Source organism: Rattus rattus, chromosome X, assembly GCF_011064425.1.
Source record: "Rattus rattus isolate New Zealand chromosome X, Rrattus_CSIRO_v1, whole genome shotgun sequence".
Classification (NCBI taxonomy): Eukaryota; Metazoa; Chordata; class Mammalia; order Rodentia; family Muridae; genus Rattus; species Rattus rattus.
Genome location: NC_046172.1, coordinates 13,443,276 through 13,460,279, shown reverse-complemented (window position 1 = coordinate 13,460,279; position 17,004 = coordinate 13,443,276). Strand labels below are relative to the sequence as shown.

General features: G+C 38.5%; 1 long non-coding RNA gene across 1 annotated transcript in view; it reads left to right on the top strand.

Moving 5' to 3' along the window:
• The window catches only part of LOC116888634, a 31,063-nt gene extending 14,505 nt beyond the window's left edge, over nucleotides 1-16,558 (top strand). The window contains exon 3 of the long non-coding RNA XR_004386331.1: nucleotides 12,525-16,558. This is a non-coding gene — a long non-coding RNA (uncharacterized LOC116888634). The remainder of the gene's footprint in view (nucleotides 1-12,524) is intronic.
• Nucleotides 16,559-17,004: the final 446 nt, after the last annotated feature.

The following is a 17,004-nucleotide window of genomic DNA, read 5'->3' as shown; positions in this document are numbered from 1 at the left end:
TTTAATTCAGAACTGTAGAATGTTTGACCTTTAAAATACAGTGAAGATTCATAACTGCCATTATGAATAATGAAATACTAGAAACAGTGAATATTTAAGTGAGGTAATTGTTCATTGCTGGCCATTCATCATTTTTCCTTTAGAAATATGAAAATAATTACTATATTTGACTTTAAAATGTAGATATAGTCATTTTTTAACTTCTTTAGTATCTACTAGAATTACTGACTAAAAAAGGAAGATTCCTTTCTTTCTTTAATTTTTTTTATTATTATTCATTTATTATATATAAGTACACTGTAGCTGTCTTCAGATACACCAGAAGAGGGCATCGTATCTCTTTACAGATGGTTGTGAGCCACCATGTGGTTGCTGGGAATTGAACTCAGGACCTCTGGAAGAGCAGTCAGGTGCTCTTAACCGCTGAGCCACCACTCCGGCCCTTTAATTTCTTTTTTTTTTTCCCCCGGAGCTGAGGACTGAACCCAGGGCCTTGTGATTGCTAGGCAAGCACTCTACCAATGAGCTAAATCCCCAACCCCCTTTAATTTCTTTTATAGGGTCTCTATACAGTTCTGGCTGTCCTGGACTCAAACTCAGTGCTCTTAATGATCTTGAAATGCTCTTAATAATCTTGAACTTTTGAGTGCTGGGATTAAAGATAATACCACACCTTGCTCAGGATTATTTTATGGTCTAGGGTAGCCAACAATGACTGACTGTACTGAAGATCTCCCCACAGAAAACCCCTGTACATGATATGAATTTCCATGAACTTATTTTATTCTTGTAGTATGGTTTCTGTCCTATGTGCACCAACATTGTATAAATATCCCTACTTCTGACACTAACCAAGACACTAATAGAATTAGCTGGAAGGCTGTCTACTATTTGTCCTGGAAAATTATATGTAGGGATGCCTGGCAGTTTGGAGTCATAGCTAAGCCCTGAACCCTACAGTCCGAGGGTGCACAGCCACATTCTCATGACACCATCTGAAGGGTGTAGACTTTGACCTGCTCTAAGGGGTTGCTGAGAGTATACCCAACCCTACCCTCTGACCACCACACACACACACACACACACACACACACACACACACACACACACCACTAGAGTAAGCTCTGCTGGATAGATGGGTACACCACAAACCAGATGACATCAGCCTGCCTTGGTGAGTCCTTTACCTTGACAACACAAGCACAATTCAGGAGGAACTGCCTTATTAAGGAATTTTCTGTTACTGCTTCCCAGACATTTGTTATTAACTTGCCAGTTTCACCCAGATATTTCTTGGTATAGATATCGAGCTACTTAAATGTGTAGATTATTTTCATCAATTTTGCCACTTTCCAGGATTCTTTGTGAATGTGGGGAACTGCACCCAGGTCACCTCTACGAGAGCATTAAGTGCTTGAGACCCCGAGCCATCCCTCTGCTTCAGGGGTGATGCTCTCACTCAGTGTCCATTTACATAGACTATCCTTTTCCATCTTTCCACTTTTAGTTTGTATGTGTCCTTAAAGACTGGGTTTCTGAAAATTTCTTAAAAATATTTTTTTTTAATAAAGGAGGGCTCTGTCTGCCTGTATGTCTGCATGCCAGAAGAGGACATCTGATCCCTTTATAGATGGTTAAAGCCACCGCGTGGATGCTGGGAATAGAACTCAGGACTGCTGGAAGAGCAGCCAGTGTTCTTAACCATTGAGCCATCTCTCCAGCCCAAGACTGAGTCTCTTATGAGCAGCACATAATTGGGTATAGTTTTTATCCATTTAGCTTTTTATGGTTGTTTTGTTTGTTTTCTGTTTTCTTTTTTTCTGAGGCAGGGTTTCTCTGTGTAGCCCTGGCATCCTGTAACACACTCTGTAGATCAAGCTGGCCTTGAACTCAGAGATCCACTTGCCTCTGCCTGCTGGGACTAAAGCCATGCACCACTACCACCCAGCTTCCACTTAGCCTTTTGATTAGAGACCTAATCTACTTAAATTCAAGTTAACTGTAAGAGGTGATTTTAAGCTGATAACAACTCTGATTGAATCAATTAACTATCCTTTTATTTCTCGTGACATCTTAGGGTTTTAATGTCACAACATACATTTTTGTATTATATGTTAAATTGTTGCACTATTTTTAAAATATTTTGTTTCTTAATAGTCATAGTAAAGGTATAAACTTGAGAGAACTCCCTTTAGCATTTCTTAAAAGACAGTCAAGGATGGCTGACTTCCTTGGCTTTCTTTGTGTGGTAGGTTTCTTCATTGGTGAAGAATAGCTTTGCCAGGGACAGTGTTCTTGATTGGGAAGGTTTTGTTTTGTTTTGCTTTGCTTTGTTATAGCAGATTGAATAGACCATCTCTGAACCGGCCTGTAGGATCTCTGCTGAGGAATCTAATGCTAAACTTATCGCAGCTCTCCATACTCTCCACTTGTTTCTTGCCACTTTCAGAATTCTTTGTTCTTGGCTTTGACAATTTGACTCTTTTTACATTAAACCTGATTGAATCTATTTGACTTCCCCATACTTGGATAGTTATAGCTTTGTAAAAGTCAAATCATTTTCTGTTCTTTCTTTAAGTGCTTTGTCCCTTTATCTACCTCTTCTCTGTCACATACCCATGCTCTTTTGATATTAACCCATAAGCTTCTTCATTTTCATTCTTTTATTCTACTCTGACTATATATTTTCCAATAGTGTGCATTTGAATTCACAGATTATTTCCTCTTTTTGATTCTATTGATGCTCTATATTGTATTTTCTACCTTGATAATTACATTTTTTTTCCATTTCAGAATTTTTGTTTGATTTTTTTTTAATAATTTCAGTATCTTTGTTAATTTTTCCTTTTGGTCATTTAGTGTTGTTTTTGCTAACATTGAATTTTTTACTCTGTATTTTTATTAGCTCTCAATGAACTTTACAACAATTATATTGAATCTTTTTCAGGCAGTCATAAATCTCAGTTTCAACAGTGTTAGAATTTTCAAAGTCAAGCCAGGTGGTGGCAGCAGAGACTGCCAGATCTCTGAGAGTTTCAGGCCAGCCTGGTTTATAGACTGAGTTCCAGGCCAGCCTGGTTTATAGAGTGAGTTCCAGGACAGCCTGGTTTATGGGTGAGTTCAGGCCAGCCTGGTTTATAGAGTGAGTTCCAGGACAGCGAGGACTACAGGACTACATAGAGAGACACTGTCTCAAAAAAGTTCTAAGTTACTATCTCCTGTCAGGTTCAAGGCAATCTCTTAGATGTGATGTTGCGATCCTATAAAGTGAAAGCCAAGTTACAGATTTCTTGTACATAATGGCACAGAATAAACGCCATTCCAAAAGAAAAGCATGGGGACATAGCAAGGAATAATTGGACCAGAGTTAAAAAAAATAAAAAAACAAAAACAAACAAACAAACAAACTCCTACAGTTCTATGTTAAGCAGTTGAAACTCGTGATAAAATTATCTGGGCTCAAAGGCCTCAGTATCCTCACTCCTCCATCTCTGCGTCCTGCAGTTCATATAAACCTCTTAGAGTAGCTCATTACTGCCTGAAGACCTTACATGGCTTTACCTTCACAGCTTCACACAGTGGCTTCCTATGCCTTTCAGGGACTTCAGCCTTGTCATGGGCCATAGTACAAGAGTTCGTGACCCCCTTCAATCATCCATCTTTCATGCCTTCAAAACTAGCACCATGTGAATGACCATCAAGTTCTGCTGCAATACAAAAACTGCTCCAACTTCTGTGTTAGTTATTTATGACATTGCTTCAACAAAAGCAACCTATAGAAACATTTATTTTTGTAAAATATGATATTTTAATTAATCTGTTTAGTATTTCACATGTATATAAGGATTTGGGGGGTTCTTTGGATTTTGGGGGGGTTGTTTGTTTTTGGAAAGAAGATGAGATTATGGAGCCTTAGCTGTCCCAGAACGCATACAGACCTACCTGCTGCTGTATCCTTCATGCTGGAATTAAAAGGTATACTCGGGGCTGGAGAGGTGGCTCAGTGGTTAAGAGCACTGGCTGTTCTTCCAGAGGTCCTGAGTTCAATTCCCAGCAACCACATGGTGGCTCACAACCATCTGTAATGGAATCCAATGCCCTCCTCTGGTGTGTCTGCAGGGTGAACATACATTAGAGAGGGAGGGAGGGAGAAAGAGAGGGAAGAAAGATATATGCACAACCCCACTTGTCCTACATACAATTGTTTCAATCATCTTACCCCCCCACTCCTCCATTTTCACCATTGCCATCCCCATCGGCATCCAACTTCATGTCCTCTTTAATATCTCACTGATTCTAATATATGTTGCCCATACACTCATGGCCATCCACCAGAATATGGTCAACCTACCAGAGACCACATCAGAAAAATAATTCTCTTTCTTCCAGAAGCCATCAGCTGTCAATAGCTCCTCTATTAGATGTGAGGGCTCTTGAGCCTGTCTCCTTCCACGCTGGAATGTTGACTGACTTGATCTTGTGAGTTTATAGTACAGCACTCCTGTGGTATACAGATGTTCCCTGACCTCTGGTTCTTACACTCATTCTGTCCCCTATTCTTTGATGGTCAGAAAAGTTTGTTTTGACTCACAGTTGGAGAATACAGTCCATTGTGGTAGAAAGGGTCATGGCAGCAAAACCTTGAGGCAGTTTTCCACATTGTGTCCACAGTCAGAAGCAGTGACTAAGAAATGCACTGAGCTTACTGTCTCCTTTTAATGCAGTCTAGGGGCCCAGTATATAGAAATGGCACCATCCAGTTTGGGTGAGTCTCCCCACCCCCCACAGTTATCCTAATTTAGATAAAATCTCACCGACATCCCCACAGGTTTGATCTTCAGTCTTCTAGATCCTGTCCAGTTGACAGTCAGTGTTAATCATCATAAGAGTTTGTCAGAGTTACTTTTAGGATCATGAATGATTGAAAGTCAGCCACATTGCTGAAATGCCCATCCCAGCATGGATGATAACTCATAAAATGCACATCCCTGGAGCTTTTTGCCTGTCCCACTGAGGCTCTCCACTCTCCATTAATTCCTTGCTGTTTTTATAAACTTGAGAAGAGGTCTCGTGCGCTTGCTGAGCTCGCTGGGCCTTGGAAATCTGTTTTGCTTCTTGAGTTTTCATATGCCCGCCTTCTTTCTCCCTTCTGGAGAAAGTTTCAATTCAGGTGAAATAACTACAGAACACTATAAGTATGGTTTTCGGTCACTTATTTTTTTTTCATCAATACCAATGAGATTTACATCATTTGCTGCATGTAGTTGTATAGTTCACTCTCAATGATGTGTAACACTTCAGATGATCATAAACCAAATAATCCATGTTTCTATTGGTGGGCATTTGGGTCCTTTCCAGATTTTTGCTCTTAAAAACAGCACTGCTTAATGTTCCTCTATGTGTCTCCACTTTCCATACACAGCTCTTGTTCTAAGGTATACCCAATCTAAGGAAGGGGTTGCTGGTTAATAGGCTATATAAAAGTCTAGCCTGACAGGATTCTGTCAAACAGTATTTTAAACTATACAACGTATGCTCTTTTCAATGTATAAAAGTATTGAACCGTAATCATTGTCTCTTTTGTCTGTACAGTGTAAAGTGAAATTCTTTTGTTTTAGAGTCAAATCTTTTGCAGTTAGGTGTGTCAAATCCTTTCTGTCTTAGTTAAGGTGACTATTATAATGAAACACCATGACCAAAAGCAAGTTGGGAAGGAAAGGGTTTATTTGGCTTACACTTCCACATCATTTGGCATACACTTTCCTCTTCCATCATTGAAGGAAGTCAGGACAGGAACTCAAACAGGGCAGGAACCTGGAGGCAGGAGCTGATGCAGAGGCCACAGAATGGTGCTGCTTACTAATTTCTTCATGGTTTGCTTAGTCTGCTTTCTTACAAAACTCAGGCCCAGGCTCCACCCACCAGGCTGAGTTCTCCCCACCATCATTAGTTAAGAAAATGCCCTACAGGCTTGCATATAACCTGATCTTATGGAGGTATTTTTCTTTTTTTTTTTTCGGGCCTGGGGGCCAGACAGGGGCCTTGTGCTTGCCTGAAGCAGCGCTCTACCACTGAGCTGATCCCAACCCGGAGGTATTTTCTCAATTGGGGTTCCCATCTCAAATGACTCTACTAGCTGTTGCCAAGTTGCTAAAACTTCATCATACTCCCCATTAGATGGTTTTTAGTTTTATCGGTTTTGTTTTGTTTTATTTTTTGTAGTTGTTGTTTTATGTGAGGTTTTTTTGTTTTGGTTTGGTTTTGTTTTGTTTGTTTGTTTGTTTTTCCTATAATGCTGGGGAATAAAGCCAGAGTACTATAACCTTACCAGTGCTAGGCAAATACTCTACACCAAGTCCCAGAACATCTTTTCTTACAGGAGTTTGAATAAATTAATCTTTTCTCTATTGTAGGCAGCAGTTTTCTACAGTTCTTTGGCCCATGAACATACACATGTTTATTTTTTTTCTAACAAAAGTTTACTTTTTGTATTTAAGTCTTTAGTCCACCTGGAATTGATTTTTGTGTGCTATCAGGTAGGGAGCTAGTTTCATTATTTTCCACATAGATAACTTAATGCCACTTCTGTCATACATTAAAGCGCCTGAATTAGCTGACAATAAGCAACGTAAGGGATGAAAGGTTTGTTTTGGCTCACAGGTCTAGGGTGCAGTCCATGCAGGGGGCTGGAGGCTGTTGGTTCATATATCAGTGGTCCAGGAAACAGGAAAAAAAGTGAATGTCAGCATTCTACTGGCTTCCTTTCTGCTTTTGAATTACTCTGGACCTCAGCCCACAAGCAGTACCACTCACATTCAGGATGGATCTTTCTCATTTAAACATCTCTGGAATCACCCTCACAACCACAGCCAAGAGGTGTACCTCACTGATGTTCTAGACTAGGTATTAATTAATCTAGTAAAGTTAACAGTCAGTATTAGCCACAGTTTGTCTGTTAAGTCTGATTATAGGCTCTCTTTGCTGTTGCCTAACCTTTTGTCCCTGAACCACTATTACACTCCCTAAATTATTTCAGTTTCCTAGTAAATATTGGTATCTATCAAAGCAAAATGTTCCCACCTTTTTGCCCATATACTCTGCTTTATTTTCATTTTTATTTGCAAGAAGGTCTCACTATGTAGCTCTGGGGAGCCCAAAACTATTTAGACCAGGCTAGACTCAAACTCACAGAAATTTCACCTGCCTTTGCCTCACAACTGCTAGAATTAAAGGTATGTACAACCATACCCAACCTTCTTTAGATTTTTTTGTATATTTTGAACATATTTCAGAGTCCACTTGTTATGTTTTATAAGGTTTTTGGAATTGCAGTTACTATATAAACCAGTTTGAAGATAATTGAAGCTTATGAAACTTAGTCTTAGCTATAAATTTGGCATATCCTTCTATTTTAAATAAATTTCATGTTTTTTGTCTAAGTGTAACATTTAAAATAATTTTGTTTAGCCTACAACACCCAGTATTATTCCCAGTATTATTTCCTATTTCAAGTTCTAACCAAGCTCAACCCTGCTTAGCTTCTGAGATCAGAGAAGATCAACCTGTTTGGGGTGGTATGACTATAGATGTTTAATGATTTTTTTATATAAAACCTTTTATATATTGTATTAGATATACCCCTTCGTATTTTGTGGATTTGTGTGCTGTAATAAGTGAAATTTTTTATTCTCATGGTATTGGATATTAAATTCAAAAGCTTCATGCATTTTCTAATATTCCTCATACTTGATATAATGCATCCATTTCCTAGAGGTATATTTTTTTTGTTGATATTATAATCATTCACTATAAACCACTATTGTTGCTGCTGTAACTGTTATTTACAGCTATGCACCACTATGTCTACACTTTACAAGTTGTACAAAAAAGTTAGTAAGTTAGTAAGAAAGCAACATCAAAGGGGCTGGAGAGATGGCTCAGTGGTTAAGAGCACTGACTGCTCTACCAGAGGTCCTGAGTTCAATTCTCAGCAACCACATAGTGGCTCACATCATCTGTAATGAGATCTGATGCCCTCTTCTGGTGTATCTGAAGACAGCTACAGTGTACTTATATGTAACAAATAAATATTTAAAAAAGAAAGAAAAAGAAAGCAACATCAATATATTCTTGTTAACTAGATATCCAACTTTTATAAGAATTTGTCAGTTTTCTTACTATTGTTCAGTTCAAAATACTACCTTGTATTTAGTTGTCATATCTTCACAGTGTTCTCTGGTGTAAGCCAATTCTTCTATTGGTCCCCTTTTTTCTTGTAGTGATTTTTATTTTTTGAAATTAAAATGTAATTAAATCATTCTCCCCTTCTCTTTCTCCTTCTAGCCTTCCTGTGTTTCTTCCACCATTGCTTCTTCTCAAGTTATGGCTTCCTTTTCTTGTTATTGTTACCTGTATAGATATGTATATGCATACATGTATGTATATGTACATGAATACAATTTTCTCAGTCTATTTAGTGCTATTTGTATGTGTATAATTTCAGGGCTGACCAATTAGTACTGGATAACCAATTGGGGGTTCATCCCTGGGAAAGACTATATTCTTCTGCTCTCAGCAGTTAGTCATTGTAGTTATTTATTTAGGGTGGAGTCCTGTCTGATTTCCCCCTTCCATGTTAACATGTCTGTTGGTGTTGTACTTGTTGAGGTCTTGCTTAGACAGCCATGGTGGTGAGACTTCATGAGTGGAGCCTCAATCTGAGTTCTAGGAGACAGTCTCACAGCAGATTTCCTGGTCCTTTGGCTCTTGGAATCTTTCTACCATGATGTTCATTGAGCTCTATGTGCATGAATTGGGTTGTCGGTGTATCTGTTGGGACCAGGTACCCCATGATCAGTTGTTCTCTGCATTTTGATCAGTTGTGGTTTTCTGCAATGCTTTCCATGTGTTGCAAGGGAAAGTTTCTTTGATTCGGCATGAGAGCCACACTTACCTGTGAGTATTTAGAATGTGCTTGGGAATTGTGCTGTTTTAATGAACTGGAGGTAGAAAGTGTTCCTGTAAGATCCATATCCATGGCTGCACTAGCTCCAGGAAGGTTGGTCGGTTTCCAGTATCAGGACTGTTTCCTTCCTGTTGTAGTGGGTCTTAAGTCCAATTAGACAGCTATTGGTTACCACCAACATGTAAACGCCACTATTGCACTTCCAGGGCCATCTTATTATACTGTCAGTGCTGTGGCTCATAGGCATTACAGCTGGGTAGGACTATTGATTGCTTTCCTCCCTTGGAAGTTTGCACAGCACTTTCCAGTCCCAAAAGAAGCTAGTCCTCAGGAAGGAGACTTTCAGATCAGATCCAGCTCAGATCACACAGATCCTATGTCCAAAGCATATTGTGTCTCAACTTTCAGCCACTGAGTAGCAACTAAGGGCAGTAGCAATAGCCTACATTGTTTTGAGGATCTCAGACAACCCTCATCTGTTGGTCCTTATTTTTATAACATTAATGATTTTGAGTACTATAGAATGTTCCTCAACTTGGAGTTGTGTCTTTGGATTTTACTGCTGTGAACAGACACCATGACCAAGGCAACTCTTAGACAACATTTAGCTGGGAACTGGCTTATGGGATCAGAGGTTTAGTTGATTATCATGAAGGTAGGAGCATGACAGCATCCAGGCAGGCATGGTGCAGGAGGAGCTGAGCATTCTGCATCTTCATCTGAAGGCTGCTAGTATAAGACTGCCAGGCAGCTAGGATGAGGGTCTTAAGCCCAAGGCCACAGTGACACACCTACTCCAACAAGGCCACACCTACTCCAGCAGGGCCACACCTTCTAATAGTGCCACTCCTGGGACCGAGCATATATACCAACCATCACAAGTTGTCTGAAGTGTTTGTTGTAATTAGGCTGAGCTTCTTTTTAGAAAGAATACCACAGAATTTAAATGTTCTTCTCATCACATATATCAAGGAGTACATTGTATCTACATGACATCGCTGGTGATGTGAACTATAATCTATTGCCTAAGCTATTTATTTACTGTTTCTGCAAGGGAAAGTCGCTGAGTTTTTTTTTCCCTTTTAAATTTTGTTCTTTGAAGGAATCTAATACACTCTCACAGAGAGAAGGAATGATTTAAGCTTCAGCCCCTAGAAGAGGGTGTATCTATATATATGTTACTTGGAATTCTCCTGTAATGATTTATGTCTTGTCTTTTATTATTCTGTCACTTGTTTGTATCTGTATGAGCTTATGCATATTTGTTTTAATAATTCAAGTTATAAATCCAGTACTCTGTCCTTTGGTTTGATGCTCAAATTGTTTCGCCTTTGCCCACTGACAACTCTTTCAGATTGGCTCCTGTGTCCCTTTGCCATGTTCTCATTCTTGTTGGCCATTTACATTTATATGTATTTCTGTGTGTCTGTGTGCATATATACCATAGGTGTAGAGATGTCCATGGGGCCAGAATAGGATACTGGATCCCCTAGTACTGGAATTACAGGCTGTTGTGAGCCACCTGATATGGGTGCTGGGATCTGAATTTGAGTCCTTTACAAAAGCAGTAAGCATGCTTAACCACTGAACTATCTCTTCTGCCCCTCACTCATAGTTTTTAAGGACTTCCTTGCTGCCTTAGTGAGGGTTTCATTGCTTTGAAGAGACACCAAGACCATAGGAACTTTTATAAAGGAAAGTATTTAATTTGGGCTGGCTTACAGGGTCATAAGTTCAGTCCATTATCATCATGGTGGGGAGCATGGCAGCATCCAGGCAGACATTGTGCTGGAGAAGCCAAGAGTTCTACAACTTGATCTGAAGGCAGCCAGGAGGAGACTGGACAGAGCCTGAACATAGGAGACCTCAAAACCTGCCCCCACAGTCTTTGATCTCAATCTTAAATTTGATAAGTGGCACTGGTCAAAACACATGAATCCATGGAGGTCATACGTATTCAAACAACCACACTTGCTTTCTGGCATTATAAGATACTCTACAGTCAGTGCTAGAGAGGTGGCTCAGCAGTTAAGAGCACTGGCTGCTCTTCCAGAGGTCCTGAGTTCAATTCCCAGCAACCACATGGTGGCTCACAACCATCTGCAATGAGATCAGATGCTCTCTTCTGGTGTGTCTGAAGACAGCTACAGTATACTTATATAAAGAAAATAAATAAATCTTTTTAAAAAATACTCTACAGTCATCTTGTCATTTCACAAGGAAGTCCTTGAATCAGCCACTTCTCCAAAAAGATCTGTTTTCCTCCAAGATGGCTTCTCTTCTTTTGTGTTTTCTATGCTGACAACCTTGTCAACTATATAAATCAAGTTTTCTTCCTTTTGAGGTTTTGTGTCTTTAATATATTTTTCTTGTGTTAAGGAGATGCCCAGGACATCTAGTACAGTTTTGAATAGACAGGCTACAGTGGCATTCCTCAATTGTGTGTTTTCAAAGAAACAACATTAAGTTTTCCTTCTTTAGAACAGTATTGTTATCTGCTTTCTATAGGTTTCCTCAAGTTAAGCAAATTTCAACCTATTTTTCAATACTAAGAGTTTTGTTGTTTTAAACCATGAAGGGTGTTTTTTAAATCAAATTCTTTTCTGTTTCTTATGATAATCATGTTTTGTCTCTAATAGTCTGATAATGCGGCTCAATTAAATGTATAGACTTTTCTTGTGTTAGAGTAATTTTGTGGGGTTTGTTTGTGTTTTGTTTGTTTTTTAAGATTTATCCATGGGTACTGGAAAGATGGCTCAGTGGTTTTGAGCATAGTTGCTCTCCCAGGGGATTCAGGTTCGATTCCTAGCACCCACATGGTGGTTCACAACCACCTAGAACTCCAGTTCCAGGGCATTTAAGTCCCTTTTCTGGCCTCTACAAGGAGCAGGCATGCACGTGGTACACAGACATGCAAAATACTTAATGACCATAAAATATACATAAACAAACAGACAAATAAAATTAAAGATTTATGCATGTATGGCTATGCAGTATGCCATGTAGTAGTGACAGAGGCCAAAAGAGGGTGTTGGATCCAATGGATTGGAGTTACCGATGATTGATGGCTGTCATGTGGGTACTGGGAATGAAACCCAGGTCCTCTGCAAGAGCAGCAAGTGTTCTTAACAGCTTAGCCATCTCTCCAGCTCCCCTTTTCAATTTTTTTTGAAATGTCTTTCCACAGCATATAGTTTATATGCTTATAAACTAGTTTATATAACATTATTTAGTTTATAAACTACTTAATGTATATAACATTTTATATTTGAAATGGGTATACACAAACTCTAACCAAAACTTTGTAATAATGTGTCTATCAAATTTTAACAGTCACCGCCAATAAAAATCTTTTGTTATATGAATAAGTGATAAGATACTTAAAACCAGTTCTTTAAATGTTCAAAGATGTTTAACAGTGGGGGGAAAATGCAAGTTTTTATTTTGTTTCACTGACAAATATATTGTTGAAATTTCTATAATAATGTGAGTAGATTTCAAACCCATTATCTCTTTTTTACTAGCTATTTCAAAATAATGATGAAGCTCTTATTTACAGAACATCCACCATTATTAAAACCATCACCCTGCAGCTAGCTTGGACATCATTAAAAGGGCTCATCAGAAGTATCTGATATTCATGAAGACAGAGTTTCAGGGTTTCTGCCTGGAGCTACACCCTCCAGGAGCCCCTGCTTGGCTTCCCCTGCACCCAGCCCCATCTCAACCCGTTACAACTTGGGCTGTGCATGGTGTTTCTTGGAAACTGGAACCCAGACTCCTCCGACTGCTCTCCAGGCCCTTTGTCCTCGATGAGCAGAAGACCACAGAAGCTGGCTACTGAAGAGGCTGGCCTTGCTTAGCACCTTTACCACAGAGCAGTCTCTGAGTGCTGACCACCTGCAGGGACTACAGAGAGATTTGTCAGGCCCACACTTCACTAAGGACTACTCTCTAGCGATCTGTCAGAAGAGGCTCTACTAGAAAGGCGTGGTCTTCCTAGGGTTTACTGCCTTGGGTCCTACCTGAGCAGCTGTAGGGCTGCAGACATCAGGAGCTCTTTACCTAGCTCTAATCCATATCCCAAGTAGAAAACTGTGTACTTTTGTTTCTCTATCCTTCTGGTAAGAAGAGTTTTCAATATTGCTTCTGTCCCATCAGTAGTTGTGGGACTACTAAGAATTTATTTTTCCTCTTGAGTAAACTTTGGATATAGTTCCTTAGGAATTGGTCCATTTTGTCTGTGTTTTCAATTTCACTGGCATCAAGTTCCCGTTTTGAAAGTCTCTGCTCTGTCCTATCTGTAGCTATGTCTCCATTTTCATTGCTAATACTGGTTATTTGCGCCTTCTCCCTTTTCTTCTTGATCAACCTCAGCAGAGGTCTGTCTATTTTATTAGTCTTTACAAAGAACCAACTTCTGGCTCTGCTGCTCCTCTCGATTGTGTCTTTGTTCTCTATTTCTTTAATTTCTGCTCTGATCTTTTTTGACCTCCTTCCTTCCACGTTTTTTGGATTCATTCTGTTGCTCTTTTTCTGATTTCTTCAATTGTATGTTGAGTTCATTCATTTTTCAGTCTTGCCTCTTTTTTTTTTTCCGCCCCTTTGCTTGGTTTAATGTTTGTTTTGCTCACTGATCTATAGCTCAGGCTCACCTCAAACTCACAATGATCTTTTCCCTTACCCTCCCAAGTACAGGGATTGCAGGTGTGAGGCACTGAGCTTAGCTTTCAGTCTTTCTTGTTTTCTAATTTATCTATTTGAAAGCTATGAATTTCCCAATAATACTACTCTCAAACATGATCATCTGCGGAAGTAATTTCATGGCTGTTCAGTTCCAAGTGCTTCAGTATATCTATTATTATTACTTCTTTGACTCGTGAATTATACAGAAGTATGTTTTTAAGTTCCCAAAGGTTTGGGGGATTTTTAAGTTTGTTCTTTTATTGAAACCTATCGTGTTCAGATGCTGTGGTCTGTGTGGTAACTCTGAAATTTATTGAGATTTGTTCTATTGCTTGGTACACAATTGATAATTATTGTTTCCTATGTGCTTTATAAGAATGTATGTCCTCTAATTATTGAATATAGAAATCTTTGTGTGTCTATTTGCAACTATCTTATTCAAATTATATTTATCTAAACTGGTTGCTTTTGTTATGATCTACCAAGAGTTTTTAAAGTTAACTCTGACAGTGGAGTGTTTTCTTCTTATAGTTTCCCTTTTTTAACATAAATTAAGAATTGTTATATTTCTTGTAAAAGTGTAATATCCTTCTCTATTCCTGATGACAGAGGAATTATGCCAGGTTATCTTGTACTAATGTAACAGCACAAGCTTTTCTTCTTGTTAGGGTTTGGGTGGTATATAATTTTCTATCTTTTTACTTTTAAGAATTTTTTACACCTTTGTGTTTTAATTATATTTCTTGAAAACAGCATATGGCTGGACTTTTTTTAAAAAAAATAAACTAATCTTGGGCTGGGCGTGGTGGCGCACGCTTTTAATCCTAGCACTTGGGAGGCCAAGGCAGGTGGATCTCTGCATTTTAGGCCAGCCTGGTCTACAGAGTGAGTTCCAGGCCAGTCAAAGCTATACAGTGAGACCCTGTCTCAGAAAAAAAAAAAGCTTATCTAATGACCTCTGCCTTTAAAACTTAGCAAGTTTAGTTTACATTTGCTTCAGGGGTGTTTGGAATTGTTTCTGCCATTACTTTCTTGTTTGGATTTTTCTGCTACTTTTGTATGCTTCCTTTTCTCCTTTTTCACCTTTCTTTTTTTTTTTTTTTTTTTTTTTTTTTTTTAGTTTTAGGTTTTTTTCTATTTTCTACTCTTTGTTTATTCTTGATGTTCTACCATGATTGTTTAACTTACAAAGTTCAAACAATATTTCAGTTTTCTTGAAGAATGCGGGAAGCTGAGAAACTCGATTTTTAGTCGTTCCTCTCCTAAGCACTTGATTTTGTTTTTAAGTATGTAAATTTATTCCTTGTTTTTTGCTTGTTTGTTTTGTAATTTCCTAGTTATATATTATTGGTATTGTTTGTATAGACAGACAGTATTTGTTCAGATGTACATGCATACATTCTAGCATCTCAGACCCCCCGTTATGGCATTATTCTCTTTCCTTATGAAAACAGTGTGTGTTTGTTGTTTTAGTTCAGTTCTCCTGTTATAAAACTCCCTGAATCTTTGCTGTGAGTTAAAGGCTTTATCTTCCTCCTTAGGAGAGCTTGCTCAACCTTTAAAATACGTGTATATGCCTCGTTGCCTTTAAAAAGTACATCATCAGTCTAATTGTGGTTTGCTTTCATTTGGTTAGTGAGTGGGGTGCACAGGGAACACTGTGCTCATTCCAACGTGTTTAGACTTGTTTCTTTCTTATTTATTCTGCTTTTGAAACGTGTTTCATGGCTTAGTAGATGCATGGAGTTTTTTTTTTTTTTTATAATTTCTGGAAAGTTATTAACTATTAGAGTCTTTCTGGGTCTTTTTTTCCCTCAGAATCCAGCTACTTGTATTTTGTACCTCCTGTTTTTCATAACTCATAACAACTCTTTGATATTTTCTGTCTCCTGGTACTTCATTTGAGGACATTTCATCAGGTATATATTTTAGTTTATTCTCTTCTCCAGCTCTGTTTAATCTGCCTTCTGATTTTTCCATTGAGTTTTTTGTGGTTTTCTTTGTAAAAGGTTCATTTACTTTCTAGTCTTTTTTTGTGTCCCTAATTAAGTCATTTGTTGCTTGTTCAAATTGTGATTACATCTACTACTTCTTTAAGCCTAGCTTTTGTTAAATCAGAATTCACCTTTTTTGTGTATGGCATTGTAAATATTGTTCACATCTGAACTACACAGCACACTGACTATATCCTCTCTACTGTGCACCTTTTTGTTTTCCTAAAATCCAGTGTTCTAGGAATTGTTATTTTTTTTCTTTTCCTGGTGGTGTAGCACTTGCTACTAATTCTCAATAATTCTATAAGAATTAAAAATTCTTCTTTAGAAATTATTTGTGGAATCCAAATCAGATCATGCCCCTAGTCTGCTGAAAATTCTCCCATGACCCCTAATCCCCTCAGTACACAAGCCAGAGTCATCTCCATGGCCTAGATGTTCCTACACAGGCTAGAGCCTTCACATCCTTCTTCTCATTGCTATCGACCTAATGCTTCTCTAGCTAGCCTGGCCTTTTTCCTATTCCTCAAGCATGCTAGGGACCTTCCACCTGCAGGGCCTCTGTATTTGCTGTTTTCACTACCTGTGACATCCTTCTTCTCAAATAATTTGATGACTTAACTAAGTATTCCTATTACGTTTTCCCTAGAGAAGTATTTCCTAACCAACATATATAAAATAACCATATTCCTCTCCATGTTGTGTCTTATCCTATTTTATGTTCTATCTTCCTCAAAGCACTGATCACTATTTGATATATCTTTATTTATTGTGGTTAGTGTTTGTCTCTACCAAATAACCTGTAAGCTCCTCAAAACAGAGATTTCTGTGTTGTTTACTGCTGTAACTCCAGTGTCAAGAACAGTGTGTAATGATATTCAGTGAACATTCAATAAAATATTTGTGAAATAAAGTGAATGACTGTGTGACCTCATTTTTTAATATGAAAAACACAGATAGAAATACTCAGAGAAATAGGGTCAGCATAAAGGCCTTTATTGGCATGGTAGGAAGCATAAATGCCATTATTCACAAAGGTACTGGGTAGAAAGACACACTGAGGACAACTCCTAGGTTTTCTGGAGTAGCAAGTTCACAATGGGTGGGATCATGCAAAGCCCTATGTTCTTTGTGGCTGAACCTACATTAATCAACTCTCAGACTTATGGTGTCGTACCTTCCTGTTACTTTGAACAAAGCACTGGCTCTCTTGCCTTGTGAGCAACTGTATCTTGTTTCTCAGTTCAAGCAGATCACTCCCGTTAGACTATCTGTGGTCCTTGAGAGAAGAGGATAGTGTACAATGTCTGGTCTATAGCCAATACCATTCTACGTGTAAATGCCATAGAAGGTAGTTTT